The sequence below is a fragment of the Pan paniscus genome, chromosome 15 (genome assembly GCF_029289425.2).
Source record: "Pan paniscus chromosome 15, NHGRI_mPanPan1-v2.0_pri, whole genome shotgun sequence".
NCBI classification, from domain to species: domain Eukaryota; kingdom Metazoa; phylum Chordata; class Mammalia; order Primates; family Hominidae; genus Pan; species Pan paniscus.
In genome coordinates, this window is record NC_073264.2 from 89,264,808 (window position 1) to 89,285,252 (window position 20,445).

Below are 20,445 nucleotides of genomic sequence, written 5' to 3' on the forward strand. Positions count from 1 at the left end.
TGGTGACAAAATCTCTCAGCATTTGCTTGTCTGCAAAGGATTTTATTTCTCCTTCACTTATGAAGCTTAGTTTGGCTGGATATGAAATTCTGGGTTGAAAATTCTTTCTTTAAGAATGTTGAATATTGTCCCCCACTCTCTTCTGGCTTGTAGAGTTTCTGCTGAGAGATCCACTGTTAGTCTGATGGGCTTCCCTTCATGGGTAACCCAACCTTTGTCTCTGGCTGCCCTTAACATTTTTTCCTTCATTTCAACTTTGGAGAATCTGACAATTATGTGTCTTGGAGTTGCTCTTCTCAAGGAGTATCTTTGTGGCGTTCTCTGTATTTCCTGAATTTGAATGTTGGCCTGCCTTGCTAGGTTGGGGAAGTTCTCCTGGATAATATCCTGCAGAGTGTTTTCCAACTTAGTTCCATTCTCCCCGTCACTTTCAGGTACACCAATCAGACATAGATTTGGTCTTTTCACATAGTCCCATATTTCTTGGAGGCTTTGTTCATTTCTTTTTACTCTTTTTTCTCTAAACTTCTCTTCTTGCTTCATTTCATTCGTTTGATCTTCCATCACTGATACCCTTTCTTCCAGTTCATTGAATCGGCTACTAAAGCTTGTGCATAAGTCATGTAGTTCTCGTGCCACGGTTTTCAGCTCCATCAGGTCATTTAAGGTCTTCTCTATGCTGTTTATTCTAATTAGCCATTCGTCTAATCTTTTCTCAAGGTTTTTAGCTTCTTTGCGATGGGTTCGAACATCCTCCTTTAGCTCGGAGAAGTTTGTTTTTAGCTGAGAGAAGTTTGTTATTACCAATCGTGTGAAGCCTTCTTCTCTCAACTCATCAAAGTCATTCTCCATCCAGCTTTGTTCCATTGCTGGTGAGGAGCTGTGTTCCCTTGGAGGAGAAGAGGTGTTCTGATTTTTAGAATTTTCAGCTTTTCTGCTCTGGTTTCTCCCCATCTTTGTGGTTTTATCTACCTTTGGTCTTTGATGATGGTGATGGACAGATTGGGTTTTGGTGTGGATGTCCTTACTGTTTGTTAGTTTTCCTTCTAACAGTCAGGACCCTCAGCTGCAGGTCTGTTGGAGTTTGCTGGAGGTCCACTCCAGACCCTGTTTTCCTGGGTATCACCAGTGGAGGCTGCAGAAAAGCAAATATTCCAGAACGGCAAATGTTGCTGCCTGATCCTTCCTCTGGACGCTTCCTCTCAGAGGGGTACCTGGCTGTATGAGGTGTCAGTCGGCCCCTTACTGGGAGGTGTCTCCCAGTTAGGCTACTTGGGGGTCAGGGACCCACTTGAGGAGGCAGTCTGTCCGTTCTCAGATCTCAAACTCAGTGCTGGGAGAACCACTACTCTCTTCAAAGCTGTCAGACAGGGACATTTAAGTCTGCAGAAGTTTCTGCTGCCTTTTGTTCCACTATGCCCTGCCCCCAGAGGTGGAGTCTACAGAAGCAGTCAGGCCTCCTTGAGCTGTGGTGGGCTCCACCCAGTTCGAGCTTTCTGGCCACTTTGTTTACCTACTCAAGCCTCGGCAAGGGCGGGCGCCCCTCCCCCAGCCTCGCTGCCACCTTGCAGTTCGATCTCAGACTGCTGTGCTAGCAGTGAGCGAGGCTCTGTGGGTGTGGGACCCTCTGAGCCATGTGTGGGATATAATCTCCTGGTTTGCCGTTTGCTAAGACCATTGGAAAAGAGCAGTATTAGGGTGGGAGTGTCCCGATTTCCCAGGTACCATCTGTCATGGCTTCCCTTGGCTAGGAAAGGGAATTCCCTGACCCCTTGTGCTTCCCGGGTGAGGTGATGCCCTGCCCTGCTCTGTGGGCTGCACCCACTGTCTGACAAGCCCCAGTGAGATGAACCCAGTACCTCAGTTGGAAATGCAGAAATCACTCATCTTCTGCGTTGCTCACACTGGGAGCTGTAGACTGGAGATGTTCCTATTCACCCATCTTGGAACCTTCCTTGTAGATTTTTTTTAAGTACATAATCTAAAGAGCGGAAATTCTGCCTCTGCACAGATTCCCAAGAGTAGAGGCCACCTAATGGAAAAATTTCTGAAGTTCTCAAAAATTACTGTTCTCAAAAAATTTCTTTCTGGATGCATCCCCTATGTGTCACTACTCTAACGGAAGTAACATTAAGGCATACTGTACACCTTTAGCTGTAGCCTACTGGGAACAGAGAAGCTAGCACTGTGAAAACTAGGGGAACTGACTTGGTTGTAGAGGTCAAGACACCCTTAACAAGGGACTCGAAACTGCAGCCAGAAGCTAAGACACAGCCCCCAGAGGACATGATGAATCCAGGAAATGTTTCAACTAGCATTAATACCTAAAGCTGTCAGACATGTTAGGTCAATCATAGGAAGAAGTTTTCAGAGAGCATGACAATTGGAATTCAGAAAGCCAGCAGTGGAGTGAATCTAGGTCATCTATTGTTTGCAATGGGCTACTCCAGTGATCACTTGGGGATATCTGGATGGGTCTGCTCTCCCAAAATAAAAATATCTAAGAAAAGTGTCAGCTAGCCAAGAAAGCTGCAGGCTCAATGCAAGATTCTGATGCCAGCAAGGAGACTGGAGGTGCTTGTCATGAATGCAGGCTGACTTCTGCCTTCAGTGACCTTTGCCCCAATTTCTTGGCTACTTGAGAAGTCTCTATTCAAGACTCACTCCCTCATGGAGTACGTATGTTTCAACTTCCCCTTCATTCTCAGTTGCTTAAAACAAAAGTAGCAATCCCAACTCCCTGCCTTTAAAAGTAAAGGAGATGTACTAATTTGAGCCAAACAGGAGACATTTGCTGCAGGAATTTTCAGTATCAACCAAAGCCAAATCTAGGTATGAGTTGGCCAACCAGGCCTCTTAAATTAAGGTTGATTTTTTGGTGGGATGGGGAAAAACAGACCTTGAGTGCCCAAGCAAGAAAGTCCAGTTTAAAAAAAAAAAAAAAGAATTTGCAGGATGAGGAAAAACAGACCTTGAGCCTTCAAGCAAGAAATTGCAGTTAAAAAAAAAAAAGTTTTTACAAGTTTTATCCTATGGTTCCTGCAAAACCAGGAACTGCCAACCAAGATGACTTCATCCATTGTCTTTTCTGGCCACACATTGCAGTGGTTCCTCCAGTTGCTAAATTTTTCTACTTTTGGGAGCCGAGAACATGCTTCCCATGCTTTTTCCATATTATTTTAAAAAATAGTTTGACTCAACCTTTAAGAATTTAAAATATTGCATTAGTAATGAGAAATCTGACTAGTTCCACAGAGGAAAAAAAAAAATGAAATGAACAAAAGCCAGATTTTAAGCATTTTAAATTAAGAAAAAAACTTTATAGACTAGAATTTGGGCGTTAGGAACTGACTTCTTTCAAAACAAGAGGGAGCATAAGCATAGCTTCCAGGAAGGCTCTGAATGCCCTCTATGCAGCAGCTCCCTCTAGCTTTAAATTACTCACGGCTATACTTGGCTTTGAGCCTTAGGTTTTGTTGGAAGTCCTTGGCAGATTTGGAAAGAGAACTTCGGATTTCTCACTTCTGAAACCCTGCTCATCTGTTTCTCCTGCCTCTGCCTCTGCAAGGAGGAAGCATGACTCAAGCAACACTCTGTCATCAACAGAAGAGAGGACTGACAAAGAACAGCTCCAATAAGTCCCTGGGGACTTGAACAGTGCCTTCCTATTCTTTAAAAAAATATCCTCTTAAGACATTTAACGTGGAGCCACCAGCACACAACCAAAGAAAATGGTCTTCAGGTTGAGATATGGTCAAGTGAAGCAATTTGTGGGAGAGGAAGAGACCCAACCGTTAGCACAAATGATTTTGTCATTCAGGAAGGAAGCTGTGGAGGCTTCCTTATTTCTCATTTGTCTGGGTTTAAGTATCAGTCTACTAAATGCTCGTGGAGTGAAACCCTGCCTGTTTTTGGTTCTTCGTATGAATATAGATAATGAAAGAGAGTTTCTAGATTATTTTCAGGAGTTTTCAATAGAAGATGTCAGAAACGTTTCCAAAGGCATAATAGGCTTGTGGCTGTCCATGTTCCGATAAGGAGCTCAACTTGATCCTTTAAAGTGATTCTTCCTGTGAAGAAAGCAGGCTCAGCAAGCACTGGATTGGTCACCCCAGTGGAGACAAAGGGGGCTACATAAGTCCATGGAGAAGGGATGAAAACTATCTTGGAAAAAATTCAGCCAGAGCGCAAAGAGTCTTCTCCTGGCTTTGCAGAGGGCAAGACCGTCTGTAATGGAACTTCCTCATGATAATTTTGCCTTGGAAAGCATTATGTTTCTCTCCCCCTTGGGTGAATTCTTGCCTACTTTTAAATATCAAGAGTGGAGATAGACATTTTGTGCCTGAAATTACTGCTGTCTTGGTAAGTCTTCAGAATAAAACCAATGTAGCTAAGGGAGTAAGAAAGCTGCATTGGTATATTTGGAATGTGGATTTTTATCAGATCGGTACAGAGTTTAACTGGGTATGATATAATTAGGAAATATTTTTATTTTTTCCCACCAATGCCTAGGACAGATTGCATCACTTTCAGTTCCATTTTAGCCACTAATAAGTTGTCCCATCTTCAGGAGTTAAAAAAAATCTAATCCAGATCATTCTTTATATATATACACATATATATGTGTATATATATATATACACATATATATGTGTATATATATACATATATGTATATATATGTATATGTATATATATATGTGTATATATATATAATATATACTTTAAGTTCTAGGGTACGTGTGCGTGTGCACAACGTGCAGGTTTGTTACATATGTATACATGTGCCATGTTGGTGTTCTGCACCCGTTAACTCGACATTTACACTAGGTATATCTCCTAATGCTATCCCTCCCCACTCCCCCTACCCCATGACAGGCCCTGGTGTGCGATGTTCCCCTTCCTGTGTCCAAGTGTTCTCATTGTTCAATTCCTACCTATGAGTGAGAACATGCGGTGTTTGGTTTTCTGTCCTTGAGATAGTTTGCTCAGAATGATGGTTTCCAGCTTCATCCATGTCCCTACAAAGGACATGAACTCATCCTTTTTTATGGCTGCATAATATTCCATGGTGTATATGTGCGACATTTTCTTAATCCAGTCTGTCATTGATGGACATTTGGGTTGGTTCCAAGTCTTTGCTATTGTGAATAGTGCTGCAATAAACATACATGTGCATGTGTCTTTATAGCAGCATGATTTATAATCCTTTGGGTATATACCCAGTAATGGGATGCCTGCGTCAAATGGTATTTCTAATTCTAGATCCTTGAAGAATCGCCACTCTGTCTTCCACAGTGGTTGAACTAGTTTACAGTCCCACCAACAGTGTAAAAGTGTTCCTATTTCTCCACATCCTCTCCAGCACCTGCTGTTTCCTGACTTTTTAATGATTGCCATTCTAACTGGTGTGAGATGGTATCTCATTGTGGTTTTGATTTGCATTTCTCTGATGGCCAGTGAGGATGAGCATTTTTTCATGTGTCTGTTGGCTGCATAAATGTCTTCTTAAAAATCTAATCCAGATCAGTCTTAATCAAAACTTTAACCCTGCATCCAATTAAAACTTCTTTCCCCACCCAGCTCAGTCTTGCTTGGAAATTAGCATCTGGGGAGGAGTCATTGTCTTTTCCTATCACCTCACTCTACTCAGTGCCTACTTCTGGGTTCTCTAGGTACAAGAGTGATGACAGATAAAAGATAAAAGAATTTTTACTTCATTGGTGCTGTTTGCAGTGTTCTCTTGACTCCTGAAGAGCCTCTATTTTGTAAATACTGGCTTATTTTGTGAGAGACAGTAATGGGTACATTGAAGACCACTAAGGAGACCTCCTGTGGTACCATCTCTTAACCCAAACAATGCTTCCTCTGGTGAAGTATGGTGACCCCAGCCCCTTCAGTTCCTGCCCCATCAGTGTAACTCTGGGGACCCCCCTACGCCAACCAACAGTCTTTCAAGACAACTTGATCCTGGAACCTTTTACATATTTGTCTGATGCCTTGCAGGGCATACATTCTTGCCCCTCAAAACAATGCAAGGGAAGCTTACCCAGCCACTACCCCCGTTCTTCTTGCCCTACTACTGTGCACTGCCCCAGCCAACCTCCCACATTTAGACTTCTTCAGGGGACTCCTGTGAAGCTTTCTAGTGAACTTGGCTCTTACAACAGCCCAAGGCAAGCTAATGAGTTTCTGAACCCCAAAAGACATTCTGCTAGGGAATGTCATGTGACATGTTTTCCCCTTCAAGCAGACAACCCAAAGCCCATGAGACGTTATCGTGGTATAACCCCAAAGTCTATGAGAAGTTATCATGGTTTTATTGCATCCTCTTCATTTGGCTAATGAAGGAGAGCAAAAAGAAATAACAACCTTTCCTCTTCTCTTGTCTCCTCCAAGTGGACTTGGATGATGGGTGCAGATATTCCAAGGATAAGTCTGGTTCCTCCTGGAAAGTCCTGAATGCCGAGTTATTTTTCGCCCATTGCCCTTGATACTGAGGCAGGTTCATTCTGCTCATCATCTAGAAAGCCAATCACTGAGACAACAAGTTTTGCAGTATAGAAAATATTGATTCACGGGGCAATCCAGTATGGAGATGAGAGAACAGCTCTCAAATCCACTTCTACAAAGATAGGGTTGAGGGATATATATGGGGTAAAGAAGTGGATTGGTCTAAGACATAGGGAAAGGTGAACAACAGTGGGAAAAATGAGGTGGTCTGTGATCTGCCAAACAGTCAGGGTTCATGGCTCTTCATAAGACACATGTTCAGAAAATGGTGGTGTTAGCATGATCTGAGGGAGGAGTTTTTGGCTTTATGACATCAAAAGGCCACCACTTGGGCATTTGCACAGGCCAAGTGGTCTCAACTGGTTCAAGCCGGACAAGAGCTGACCCTAAGTTCCTGAGAAACAACTTAAGCAACCATTACATCAATACATCAGAGGTATTAATACATTAATCAATACAGCAGAGGTATTATCTATAAGGAAGCTTGTGAAGGCTAAGTTACAGCATATAGCAGCCTGCTTTTCAGCAATGTAGGTTAAAAAATCAACAAGAAGCAAGTAACTAAAAAGATTAGACCTTGGTTTCACCATCAGCTTTAAGGCTTTAGCTGAAGTTGCAGTGAAGACAGAAAAATATCTTTCCATGGGCTGTTACACAGATTCTTCCTCTTTATGAATGAAGATTTACCCCAACTAGGACAGAAACATAAGAAGATGAAGTGACGGAGATGTCTGCTTCAGTGGTGATCTCCCCATCTCTACTGGATTTCTCTTTGGCTAATGCCAAGGGGTCCTTAGCTCTGGCCCTCCACCCAGAGTGATGTGTCTAATCCCAATCCTGTGTACCTTGATCCCTCTGCAGGACATTGGGTGTCCATTCCCCAAAGAAGCACCAACCAATTTTCAAGGGGCTTTTACACCACTTGGATGGGTCTTCAAGACTTTACTTCCATAAGACACTAAAACATTACATTATGAAAACTGGCTACATAAATACTAGAAATTGAAAATCCATAACCAGCAACATACATTCGTTCATTAAACATAAAATGTTTCTTTTAACTCCAAAAAACATCATCCGAAGCATTCAACCTAAAGCATACCAAAAGATGGGAGACAGTGTTGAACTTTATAAATGGCATCCACTCTCAGTTACCCCCATGTGATTTATTGAGAGGAAAATGTTCATCTTCTCCCAGTTCAGTTTGTGCCTGGCTCACCTGCCCCTTGTGTTGGTGTGACATTAAGGAATAAAATCTAACTCAATATCATGCCTCAGAAGGAAGTAGATGGTTGATCTGCTCAAGGAAAAAGCCACATAAAGCACCCTAAAGCCAAATACTTGTCATTTCCAGGAATTTTTAGTAGAGAAAAGATTTATTCACAGTGCAGCCCAGCACAGAGATGGGAGCAAAGCTCTGGAGGAATCCTCTGACATTAAATTGTCTGTGACATAGTGAATTTGATAGGAAAAACCAAAGCAGTCATATGCTTGAATTCTTATACACATCAAACCTATTGAAAGTTGAAGGGATGGTTATATGTCATAACCACAGCATAAGGCAAGTTTAAGTTTGACCATTTCTTTTTCACAGTTCCCAGCACTGACAAAATAGGCATACACATGAATTATCAACTGGGGTTCATGCTACACACTCTCACAAGAAATGGGGACCATGACAAGGATATGGTGAATAGGAGGGCAAGTAGAGGAGCTGAGCCTCAGCCAAGGTACACCACAGGACACTTTTCAGTCTGGGCCAGCCCTCTGGTATTAGTGCTCAATACCAGGAAAGGAGGAGAAGAAACAGTTGAGAGGGCAGGATACACAAGCTCTACCTAGCATCACTCAGTGCCTTCAGAGAGATCAGCTAGCTCCACCAGCCATATGAGTGGCAACAGGTTGCCTCAAGCCATTTGCACTATGGCTCTGCTCATTGTCCTCACTTGGGTACCTGCCTGGCCTCAGAACTCACAGTTCCAATCTGTCCCTGAACCCTGGCCTGGTCTCACTTTTCAGCCCACTCCCATTCCCAGGTTTCACATGTCAATGTGTTCTTCACACTGTTCTAAAGCCTTTTAGAAAAGGCTTTAAAAGGCTCAAATTCACTAGTGCCTACTTGGAGAGGTCTAGCCAATTTCCCCTCACCATCCTATCCCCCTTTTTATTGACTGGGACTGACCCCATCTGGGAGTGTTTTCTCTGTCTCATTCACATCCTTTAAGATGCTATTCGTTTCCCAATTATTCTAAGCTAGGTGGAGCTGATGTTCAAAATATTTAACAACTGGTATATGGTACAGGCACCGACCTATCAGAACAGATTCTAACCATAAACAATCATCAGGGAAGGGGAGGCACACATCTACTAAATATATAGACCCCAAAGAGAGGACAAAGAAACTTAGGCTTGTGTTTGTGCCCATGGCTTTTCTTCTGCTGTTTTTCAAGTGTCCCACAACTGTGTAAAATTACAGCTAGCTTGACCAAGCACATCATTCAGAGATGAAACTCTGTGTTTGTGGGAAGAAAAAGCATTATATCTATATTTTTAGGTTTGGGGTTTTGTTTTGGGGTTTTTTTTTTATGTTTAGGTAATATAACTCCTAAATATGCATCTTCACATGTAGAAATGTCAATTTTAATAACAAAAGACAAACCCTGTCCACATTGCCATCATATCATGAAGCTACTAGGATCTCTCAAGAAAATCCATCCTCTGAATTGGGGTTTTGTCTACATTCAGGAGGTCAGGAAGAACTACACTAGCCATCATAAGTTGTCTTCTTTACCACTCTGAGGGAACTATGCTAGCTGTCTTATTCCTGTCCAAATAAGAAAGTCTGATTGCTATCTGAGGAAGAAGCCCCCATCAAATAAAGATTCTCAAATATAAATTCTATTTTAGTGGGCAAAGGCTGCTTATCTGAGCAATCACGATTAAAGCAACAGCATTTCCTGGAAATAAAAGCGCATGCAGAGGTGTTTGGGAGCCCAAAGCATTATTGACACCAGCCGGAAATTAATCTCTAGAGAAAGCTCTTCTTCAAGTGTCTCTGTTAAGGGCTAAACACACCCTAAATGTAACTTCAGCATAGCCATGCTAACTGTTCCTCACACTCCCTGGGCTACCAGCCTGAGACAGGCATCAGCCCAGCAGAGCTTGGCATTATAGGACATCCATGGAGGCAGGGCCTGACTCTATTAGGTCATCTGCCCAACTTCTCCAGACTCTGCATATTTAAAACACACAAATTTCCTTTCCCTCCAAAAAAAAAAAATCCATGAATTTCTTGAATAATATTTACTGGAGAATAGGTATAGCAAAATATGTATAAATCAGGCTACTAATGTTAATCGTAAAACTGAAATTATAAACTTCCCTGTTTTTGCCATAGTGTTTTGCCACCTTTGAAGCTTTGGTCTGAAATACACATATACACACATATATTTAGTCAGAGTATTTGAATAACCCAAAAGACAAAAGACTGCCAGTGGACAGCAACGTCTCACTAGGGCTATAGAGTACGATGCCTCTATCAGAGACCGAGGGCCTTGCTCATTCAATTCAGCATTTTGTGGGCATCTGTGGGGTACAATTAAGCCAATTTAGTCTGAAAGGAAAGCTGTTGGATCAATTAAAGGATAAGAATAAACTAACACATAACAAGAGTATTGGAAATGGTTTTGATTTTTTGGAAAACACGTAAGTGTATAATCTGAGGCTGGCAAGAAAACAGCCACACACGGCAAGAAATAAGAAGGAAGCCAACCACCACTGGAACCTCAGACATGAAGAGAAATGCTATTTCATACCAGTTTTGTTTGAATCGATGGGCCAGATTTTATACAGACTCCAAGAACCTGATACTGCTGTTAACAAGCTGCTTGTATCCATGGTTTTCTAAGAAATGCTCTGGCCCTGAATTTAAATCTCACCCAAAAGATAATTATTATTCTTAGAACTAACTCCCTCTTCCTCATAAGTGACTCATGTGGGCCAGGTATGCAATATTTTGCTCTGAATATTTACATCTTCCTCTGGCAGAGGTTTGACTTTGGCCTTGGAGAAACACCATTGATGAAGTTATAACCGAGAGCACAATTTGGATCAGAGGTAGGTTTGGCCAAGCTGAGTTCCAGGGTCAAGTGTCTAGGAGAGGCAAGAATAGAGAGATAGATTAAACAGTGGTCAGGATGGGAGGGAACCAAGGATTCAAAGGCCTAATTCTCATAGGGCAAAGCTCTGGAGCCAAGTATCAGGCCAGATTGCAAGATGCACAGGGTACAAGTAGAAATGGGCTGCTTGGATGGGGTGGGTTGGGGGGACCCAAGGTAAAGAGGCAAACAATTGTGGATTGAAGATAGCCCACCAGCTTCCACCATCTCCTAGGAGGCGTTCTAAGTAGAGAGAGGCAAACAGCAAGGCAGCAAACCCTGGGATCAGACTGGACAGACGGTTTGCCACTTGTCCAAGTTTGATTGGGTAAACTCTGAAAAGTTTTCTTCCTTTTGCTACTGCTCAACTTTATTATCAACCTCTACAAATACATCAAGCATCTATCTCTACATCACTGTTTTCATACAGTTTGACTTTCACCAGAGAAGTTTCCTGCTTTCCAGAACACTGGTGTGAATAACCTCTCAGTGCATCCACATTCCTATGCCAGCTCTCCATTTCGCCTTCCACACTCAGGCTCTCCAAACCCTAGTCTAGCTCCAAACCAAGCCAGGCCTGAAAGAAGGAAGTGGTTGAGTTACTTCAGTTCACCCTCCTGTCCCTTCTGACCCCATCCCCCATCTGGTAGGGCATAGTGTTAAGCTGCCTGCCTGGAGACAGATGGAGGAGTGGTGCCCAGGCCACAGCATTGTGCCTGGATCCATGCTGGCTGCTATTCCCTGAATTTCCTTGAATTTCCCTGACCTAGATACAACCTCATGATAAGAGTTTGCTGAGCCTTCCAGGAAAACTGTGCCCACCTACATAAACCTCAGCTGCAAGGATCTGTGGCTGGACTCAATGGTCCATAGTCTACCCTACCACACAGGTGATATTGGTGAAGGATCTACCCCTTCAGACACTCCCTACTGTGACCATGTCTCACAAAGTATAAATCGCCTGATCGTGCTACCAAATTCTAATGTGTAACCCATCACCCTTTTAAGTCATGGCGTAAACTAGTACCATTTTTGTAGAATGGCATTGACATGTGTCTCCTTAAATAATATTCCAATAGCAACTGACTCCTTTTTCAGAAACAACAAGTTCACAGGCTCTGGAAGAGAAGGGAGGAAGAGCAAAGAGGAGTATTGTATAAATCATTCAACTAACAAGTGCCAAAAAGCTTTTTACATTCTTAATCACTGAACAGAAACATATGCATAGAACTTGCATTTAACCATGACTGTAGACAGGTTTGGGTGTATTTTGGTGTATTTGTCTCAGTGCCTCATGAGAGCACACAGATGAATAATCAGGGAACTTACTTTAGAAAAGCACATTTTATTTGGGAGAAATCTGGAAGGGCACCAGCGTCAACGTATGGGACCCCTCCTCCCATGCTAAGCTTTCCAGAACAGTCCCGATTTCAAATATTCAGTCCTGTTGTATAACCAATTGATACTTCAACACTTTCTCATCCAAACTGCATCTCCTGACCATCTCACACACATAGGAGTCCATGTATCCTGATTTAGAGAGTTGGAAAAAAAATAGTGCCCATGGATACATTTCAGTAGAGATGTTTCTCCAACTTTGGGCTTTTCTAGCTAAAGCTGCACTCTCTGCATAAGACTCTTCACTGCACAGATAAGAAGAGAGCTTCTCAAGCTTTTCTGAGAACCCTCAGAGAGCCGGTAGAAAACACCAGTCCTCTGACAGGAGTTGGGAGAGCATTAAAGCAGAAGGCTCTAGCGAGCACTCACACCAGCAGAAAGTGGGCAGAGGATGTGTGCCCTGGCACGAGGCTTGTCCAGGGGGGCAGGAAACTGGAAGATACTTTGAACACTGGTAAGCTGCAATCATTGACAACTCAAATGAGACTGCCTTCTAGGGCCACTAAAAGCCTCCTTTTGACAAATTGGAATCAAATTATTTCAAGTGTGAAGTACTAAACTGTCCAATAGGACGTATCCACAGAGTTTCCAAGTTGGCTCTCCCAGACACACAGGATACTAAGAGAACCATGTAGAAGGGTGAGACTCCCTGGCTCTTCCTTTACTGACCACTCAGCAAGATCCTTGACCTTGGCATTATCTGTATTATTGCAGTCTATCTTCCCAAGTCACGAATTTGCTACTTTTCTCATTCTGGGTCTGGGTGTAACCTTTTGGAGGTGCTCCTCTCAGCTTTGTAGTCTTCTCTAACTCATCCAGCAGCCACAGGGCCAGGTGAGAGGTGCTCCACTTTCCGTCTATTTCTGTTGGAGTTCACTCTGCTGGTAATGTGGCACCAGCCACTGCTACCTAGTTTGACAAGGAACTCTCCAATATGCATTCACCATACAGCTAGCATATCTCCAACCTTAGCATCCAATAGGTATCACAGTTTTTGAGGAGCTATTAAAGGCATCTATCTATCCACTGTCCTCCACACATGGTGCAGAAGACAGATGGTACATGTTCTGGGGAGGGAAGAGTATCTTGCAAACAACAAACCAGGTCTGCCCACGAATAGACTTTTTGCACAACTCGCTGGATTTCTCCACCCAGAACATCCCTTCTGACATCAGCTCCATCACTTCCTAATATTCCCATTAACACTTCAACAACTGGCCAATACCTTAGGAGATTCCTAAACACCTCTGCTGTGCCAAAAAAAAGGTGAAAGTCAGTGGTCCTCAAATCAGGACCCATAGGTGGGCATCAATGGGTTGCTACACACACTGAAATGGTATGCAATGTTTCTCATTTTTTTCTGCAAAAATATTCTATAGCTTTCATCAGCTCTTATAGGAATCCATGACCCAAGTGATGTTAAGTTCTACTGCTTATGATATATTCCAGTCATGTAGAAATTATCCTTTTTCTTTTTATGGAAAATAGGAGATACACCATTTTCCTGTGCCTAAACTGGGAAACCACTGCCAGGAGCCTTTTGAAGTAACCTAGGTCATAACCGCATAGGCTTCCAGTTCTGTAAAACTTTCTTCACAGGCACGGTCCTGTGACCAGCTGTCCATGGGTGCTGCTGTGCCTGATTCAATTAGTTCCTGGCTCTCTGCCCACATCTTCCGGTTACCCAGCTTGGGGTCCTAGATTTCATCACTAGGGAAGCATCTGTCTCCATGGGCACCATGGCCAACTTTGGTACCTACTTCCACCAGGAATGGCATAGACCACGAATTTCTGGGTGGTCTCTTTCCCATCTCTAGCACACCCTTCCATCAGGGGATACAGAAGCAGCCTGTTGTGATCGTTAAGTAGGTTACTTAAAGGTAAGAGAGGGGTCAGCCCTGTCCCTGAACATTTAAATACAGCAAAGTGCACCTGTGCATTCCTCTTAAGAATGCATATAGAAGACCACTGCATGCAAGAACAATACCGCATTAGTGGATTCACCCGGTGATAGCCTCCTGCTTAGTCCTGCCAAGACCTAACTGACTAATCATTTTCCCCTTCTTTCTGTGGCTCTTGATCTCAGGCAGGGACCCATTTCAATCACCTTATCTGGCTCAACAACCCATTCTGCTCTTGCCTTGCATGTTTCCTAGGTTTAGGCCCTGGCAAAGCACACTCTCTCAAACATTTTACCATATAGGAAATTCCACAGCCCAATCCTTCTAGACTCCCTCACTTCCCACCCTCTTTCCCCTCAAATCTACCTAGGAAGGTTTTTGAAAGAGTTTTCGTATTTATATGTTTTTCAGATACTTAGACCATTTAAGAGGAAAGGAGGGCATTTCAAGCATCAGTCCAGGCAGTAGATTTGCCCTCATTTTGCCATTTCAAATTTTTAAAAGCAAAGAAACTGAGTATCACGCTGAAGTGATTTTTTTTTCTTTTTCCCTGATGCAAGGTGGGGCTCTGGCTCTCGTGGGGTGGATGTTCAAATGCTTCCTTTTCATGTTGAGTAATGCAATGTCCAGGGAAGGCCTCCCTGTCCCCTGCGTTCTCCAGACCACCTAGCAGGCCAGACCTCATCCTGAAGTTGCTTCTTTCCCATATGGCTTTAGTGGCTCAGGGTGACTGGTGGGACACCTATTGAGAGATAATTCCTAGCCATGCGGCTTTGCCCCCACATGACTGCCTGCTCCCTCTCACAGAGCAGAAATCCCCTGTGGGCCTCTGGAGTGCTGTCCCGGGTCCTGGTCTGCACATTCTCCTGAGGCACTTCGCAGCCCTTCCTGGGAATCATCCAAAATGAGGTGATTCCAGCCAGTTTAAGGTGAGAGCAGCCAGCAATTCAATCTACATACTGTTTCTTTGGAAATTAAACATGTATATAATTCAATGAACTGATCCTGAATAAATAGCATATTCTGATATACGCTACGGAGGCAGAGGTGGAAAAGAAATCTCTGACTTAGCCCTGAGTTTTGATTTTTAGCCATTTGTTCTGCAAATGGAATTGAGTATACCACAAATTCTGTTCCCTCTCAGAGGCACCTTTCCTCACTTCCACCTCACAAAAGGATAACTGGGGCTGCTCTTGATTTTGGCTCTTCCTGGTCAGCGCATGGGGTTATCATTGCTCCAGCAGAGGCTGTCATGGTTTCTAAGAAGTTAACATTTTGCTGAATGAAACCATGGCAGAATTCCATCTGGGTGGCAAATTAAGCAGCCTGTGCATCCTCAGGGTGGGGGTGGGAGGGTCTAATTTCCATTGGCAATTTATGAAATAGCAGGAAAGAAAGATTACTGGAAAGTAAGCCTTACAACAGATGCAGAGCTGATGGAGGCTGCAAAAAAGAAAAGGAAAACCACAACTCTCAAGCAGCCTTTTATTCCTTATTTTACTCACTTAGGAAAAGTTACTGTCACTGGCATGCCCAGCACTGGGTCCCTGCTCACACAGTGAACAGGCTCCATAGAGAAGACATTTTGACGGTAACATGTGAGAAAGGAGGCAGAGAGGAGGCAGGGGTGGGCTTGTGACATATGAGGCCCTGTGTATGAGCAGAATCTCTTGGGTAAAGGGTCACACTTATAAAGCGAAGGCTACTGTATTTGAAACACCATTTCCCTTTTTGCTAAGAACTCACCGAAGGTCATGTTGAACAGAAGTCTTGAATGATCAATTCCATGAAATTTCCCAAGTTATCTATTTGAGTAGCACACTCACCACCAACACACAGCAAAGGTGGTAAATCCAGGAGAAAACCTAACAAGAGCAATTCATAGTCTCCTGGATCCTAGCAGAGCTGGGAGCTGGGTGCACACTCCTCTAACCTTTGTATTCTTTTCATTCTTTCATGCCCAGTCTCAACATTTGAAGAAGGAAAAGAAATGTTATTTAAAATAATGGGGGATTACAGTTGCTTGTCTTCAAGGGGACATGGCATGATCCATCTCCCCATAGGTGGTTTTTCTGTACAGCTACCAATTTGGTGGATCTTGATGGAGCTTTTAGGATGTGAGAAGTTAAAGCCACTGAGTTAGTCTAAATGGGTGTTGATGGCAGTGACTGCTGCTGATACGGAAGGGAAGTGCTGGGAAGGGAAGAGTGTGGTCCCTTTAAATGATACAGAAGAGGGGAAAGGAAGTGCTGGCTAGAGGAGGGCATGGTCCCTGGCTAGGGCTCCACCTCTGGGCCTGTGCCCATGGACCTAGTTGAGGACAGGAATTTTTGTTTTCCTGCCCAAATGTTGCATTTCCCAAGACCACCCTGGCCTACCATGACCCCATCCTGTGCCTATAAAAACCCCCGAGACCCTAGCGGGGAGACACACAGGCAGCTGAAGTCAAGAGGAGCACATCAGCGGAGGAACACATGGGCAGCTGGATGTTGAAAGGAACACACTGACAGGCACCAGCATCCCAGCAGGCCACCAACTGGCAGAATGACTACAGAGTTTGCCTGGGGAAGTTGGAGGAGAGCTCTGGGGAAAACCATCCCCGGAGAGACTCCAGGGGACAATCCATCTCCCTTCTGGCTCCTCCATCTGCTCAGAGCTCTTCCTCCAGTGACACTTCTCAGTGAAACCCAAGTGATTCTCCAAGCCCATGTGTGATCCAATTCTTCCGGTACACAAAGGCAAGAACCCCAGGATACAGAAAGCCCTCAGTCCATGTGATAAGGCAGGGGTCTAACTGAGCTGACTAACACAGCCACCTATGGACCCTAACAGAGTCTACTGTAACACATGCCCACTGGGGTTTCAGTTGTGAACACTCAAGCCCTAGACGTTGTCGTGGAGTCAGAGCCCCACAGCCTGCCCGTCTGCATGCTCCCCTAGAGGCCGGAGCAGCAAGGCACTGAAGAAGCGAGTCATACCCCATCACATGCCCTGCGAGGAGGACAAGGAAACTTCCCATTACAACTGGGGATCGTCTGGGATCGCAGAAGGTAAGTGTGAGCAAACGTGAAACTGTCAGGTCTGCCTTTCTTTCAAAACCCTGCCACCTCTCTCTCTTTCCTGCAGGTAAGAGGCTCTGTTTTTCTTTCGTCTCTTTCCTCTCTCACACACAATTTGAAATGGCTCTTATCTCTTTCTTTACAATGTTAAGAGTTTTGCTACAGGCTGCAGCAATGTTACTAAGTAAAATAAGTGTTTGGCTCAGCCACAAAGGTGCAAATCAGACCAATTTTTTCTAGAGGTGCCATGTATGCCTCCACCTTGGCAGCTGCAGGCACACACGGTTCAGGGCACCTCTTCTTACTCTTTCCCCTCCCAGCTTGGGCACCTGGGTGTGCCCACAACAGGCAAAGGCAGAGTCCAACAACCATGAGGGGGGCGGGAGGAAGCCGAGGTGATAGCCAGGACCCTACAGGGTGCTTCTTGCCCACTGAGTCAATGGGAACCATCCCTCCCCTGGCCAAGAAATTCAACCTGGTCTGAACTGGGAAAAGGATGGGAAAGTTATAAGGATTAGAGGGGCCCACTTGCACTAAGCAAGGGGTTCTTCCCCAAGCATTCTCCCCTTTTTTGCCCCTTTAACTGTTTTTCTCTTTTTTTCGTTTTCTAAGTGAGAGGGCCTCCCCCCGCCCACAACACTCTGTTTCTAATAGGGAAATTAACAGAGGAGCAACCCCTGCTGGCTATAAGAGCAAATTCTGCAGGGTTTATTTGAGACACTAAGTGGATACAAACATCCTCCGAAATGACTTTTTAGTCCCAAACTCAATTCCAAGCTTAGGCTGAGGCCCTAGAAAGAAAGAACAGGTCTGAGGAATCCAAATTCAGGCAAACAGGCACAATGTAAATGAGCAGGACCAATTCCTGCTGACTGAACCCCACCTCAAGGAAGAAGACCATGCTTCATGGCATAAACAAGCCCAGGGAACTCGAAGTTTGCCAACAGCAGGGAGAAAGGAAGGCACAGGTGAGGGTGGTTAATTCCTATTCTCCAGGTTTTCCCTGCTTCATGGGTACATACTACATTGTTACCTGGGGCCAGCCAGCACCTGCCAAGGTCGCCGGGGCTCAGGGACAAGAGGTGGAAAGTGAAAGGAGGGTGCTCGCGTTCTCTCTCCATCACACCCTGAGTTTTCACTGAAAGAAGGAAGGGAAATGAGGGACATCTCTATTCTCTGTCTTTCAGAATGTGCAACCAGTTCTCTTCACCATCCCCAGCTTATACTCCTCTAAAGTGTATCCTGAACAATTGGGACTGCTTTGATCCTCAGAATCTGGAGGAAAATGGCCTCATAGCCCTCTGCACAAAGGTTTGGCCAAATTATGATTTACAGGAAGGACTGGCTTGGGCTCAGGAAGGAACCGTTCATTACAATAGCATTCAGCAATTAGAACTCTTCTGTAGATGTGAGGATAGACAGTTCTGAGGCCGATATGTACAGGTTTCTATACCTTGCAAGGCAATACAGACCTTTGCCAACAATGTAGGATTGATCTAGCCCTCCTGTTTGCCATCTCAGGAAAGGCTGCAAGGGGCAAGCCCAGGGAATTAATTAAAGATACTAGTCCCAGAGGCGCTCCCAGCAGAGGAGCCAGCTCCCTCAAGCCCTGCTCCTCCGGGTCCACCCCAACCTCCCTATCCAGCCTCAGCCTCTCACTTGCCCCCTCATAGAAATCCCAAATTATGATTTACAGGAAGGACTGGCTTGGCCTCAGGAAGGAACCATTCATTACAATACCATCCAGCAATTGAAACATTTCTATAGATGTGAGGATAGACGGTTCTGAGGCCCATATGTGCAGGCTGTCTATACTTTGCAAGGCAATCCAGGCCTTTGGCCAACAATATAGGATTGATCCAGACCTCCTGCTTGCCATCTCAGGAAAGGCTGCAAGGGGCAAGCCCAGGCAATTAAAGATACAAGTCCCAGAGGCACTCCCAGCAAAGGAGCCAGCTCCCTCAAGTCCTGCTCCTCTGGGTCCACCCCGACCTCCCTATCCAGCTTCAGCCTCTCACTTGCCCCCTCCAAGAAATCCTCACCCTAAACAAGCCCCAGTCTCACTCTTGCCCCTGCAACAGATGCCCAGTGAATTTAGGCCCAGTGATGTCCGGGTCCCCTTCTCCCTACAGGACTTAAAGCAAATTAAGGGGGATCTTGGCAAGTTTTCAGGTGACTCTGATAGATATATAGAGGCTTTAATGGCCACCATGCAAGCCCACAAACCCCAGAATTCCAGGGAGCACCTGTTAACTGCTAAAGATATGGCAAAAGCAGATATCTCTCCTCCAAAGTTTATCTGCTCCAACACAAGGTTTAATTTCCTTCAGCAGGGTGAAACAGCCTGGGGCACAATGTTGTTGTTATCTCTGTAATCTTTGGCACTAAATTCTTTCCTTGTATAATACACATGTTGAACCCACGCATACTTAACCTTATGAAACTTTTTTTTCCTCTCACTCCTAGAATCCATTGGCTCCCTTTGCTTGGAACCCTTAGATAGACCTCTGGGAGGAATCTGACTGCCGTTCTCCCCAAAAACAAATGCCCCCTGTCTGTGGGAAGCACTTAGGACTAATCATCATCCATATTCTAATGGCAATTAGGTGTACCTCTTCAGAGGGTAGAAATGATCCAGAAGGGAACTGCTGGAAATGAAAGAGCATGGTCCCTTTAAATGATATCGAAGTGGGGGAAGAGAAGTGCTGGGTAGAAAAGGGCATGGTCCGTGGCTAGAGTTCCATCCTTGGACCTGTGCCCACGGACCTAAGTGTGGACAGGAATTTTTGTTTTCCTGCCCTATGGTTGCATTTCCCAAGACCAACCTGGCCTACCATGCCCCCATCCTGTGTCTATAAAAACCCCTGAGACCCTAGCTACTTCCACTCAATAAAACCTGGCACTCATTCTCCAAGACCCTAGCAGATAGACACACAGGGGCTGGACATCAGGAAGAGCACCACCAGTGAAGAAAGACATGCACACGGGCATCGGGACATTGAGAGGAGCACACCGACAGGCACCAGCATGCTGGCAGGCCACCAACCAGCAGAACAATGTGGAGTTTGGCTGGGGCAGTTGGAGGAGAGCTAGGGCCACCAACTGGCCCAACTCCAGGGAAAAATCATCTCCCTTCTGGCTCCCCCATCTGCTGAGAGCTACTTCCACTTAATAAAACCTTGCACTCCTTCTCCAAGCCCACATGTGATCTGATTCTTCCAGTACACCAAGGCAAGAACCCCAGGACAGAGAAAGCCCTCTGTCCTTGTGATAAGACAGGGATCTAATTGTGCTGGCTAACAGAGCTGCCTATGGATGGCAAAACTAAAAGAGCATCCTGTAACACACACCCACTGGGGCTTTAGCTTTAAACATTCACCCCTAGACACTGCTGTGGGATCAGAGCCCCACAACCCGC

General features: G+C 44.7%; 1 long non-coding RNA gene across 1 annotated transcript; it reads left to right on the top strand.

Annotated features, from left to right (window-relative positions):
• Positions 1-6,303: 6,303 nt before the first annotated feature.
• LOC117975872 (uncharacterized) lies at positions 6,304-20,185 on the top strand. Its single transcript, XR_004666268.2, has 3 exons — positions 6,304-17,018; positions 18,215-18,338; positions 19,494-20,185. It is a non-coding gene; the product is annotated as an uncharacterized LOC117975872 (long non-coding RNA).
• Positions 20,186-20,445: the final 260 nt, after the last annotated feature.